Raw genomic sequence first — 1,092 nt, 5'->3', positions numbered from 1 at the left:
CGCCTGCCCCCCAAGCTGAGAGCCTGTCGGACCACACACTCGCTAGCCCGGTGTCTCCCTGCAGGGTGAGGGGACCCCCCCACTTGTTTCCCCCCCCCCATGATCAGGGGGCCACCAAGACCCTCCTGGACCTTCTCACTGGGTCCCCATGGCCAGGGGACCCCCAAGACAAATRGGGGACCCCCACGAGCCTCCTCTTGATCCCCCATGGCCAGGGGGCCACCAAGGCCAAAACGGGGAATCCCATGGAGCACCCCCCCCCCAGCTAGAGGAACCTGAAGACCAAATTGGGGGTCCTCATGGACCCCCTCATGGCCAGGGGACCCTTAAGACCAAAACAGGGATCCCCAGGGACTCCCACTTGCCCCCCCCCATAGCCAGGGGGCCCCCAAGGCCAAATTGGGGGACCCTCAAGATCCCCCCCACCAAGCTAGGGGACCCCTAAGGCCAAAAAGGGGGACACTGTGGACCCACCCATAGCCAAGAGACCCCAAGATGGAGATAGGGGAACCTATGGACTCCCTCAGTGTCTCCCCCCCCATGGCCAGGGGACCCCAAAAATGAGGTGGGGGAACCCCACAAGCCTCCTCTGGCTCCTCCATGGCTGGGGGGAGCCACCAAAGCCAAAATAGGGAACCCTACAGGCCCCCCCCTCACTTGCCCCCCAGGGCCAGGGGACCCCCAAGACCAAAATGGGGCCCCCAGTAGCCCCCCCAGCCTTGTCCCCACAGCACCAGGAGACCCCCAGGCCAAGGGGGGGGTCCCCAACTGCCCTCCCAACCCCAGAGGAGCCCCCCAAAACCCACAAGTGACCCCCCCACACATCAAAGAGGAGATGCCCATAAGCCCCACCCAAACCCACAAGGGGGGGGAGCCTGCATGGATGCAAGTGTAGCTCCAGCTATCAATCAAAACAACGGGGGGGGTCTTCAGCCCCCCCCCACAACTGTCAATCAACGACCCCCGGGGGGGTCTCCCCTTGGAGCCCCCCCAAGCTGTCAATCATCCCCACAGGAAGGGCAGAGTCCCACCCACAGCTGCAGCTGTCAATCAACACCGGGGGAGCGTGCCTCCCGCTCAGCCCCGCCCCAA

The sequence above is a fragment of the Apteryx rowi genome, unplaced genomic scaffold (assembly GCF_003343035.1).
Source record: "Apteryx rowi isolate R43461 unplaced genomic scaffold, aptRow1 scaffold_2305, whole genome shotgun sequence".
Lineage (NCBI taxonomy): Eukaryota > Metazoa > Chordata > Aves > Apterygiformes > Apterygidae > Apteryx > Apteryx rowi.
This window is presented reverse-complemented; position numbering follows the sequence as displayed.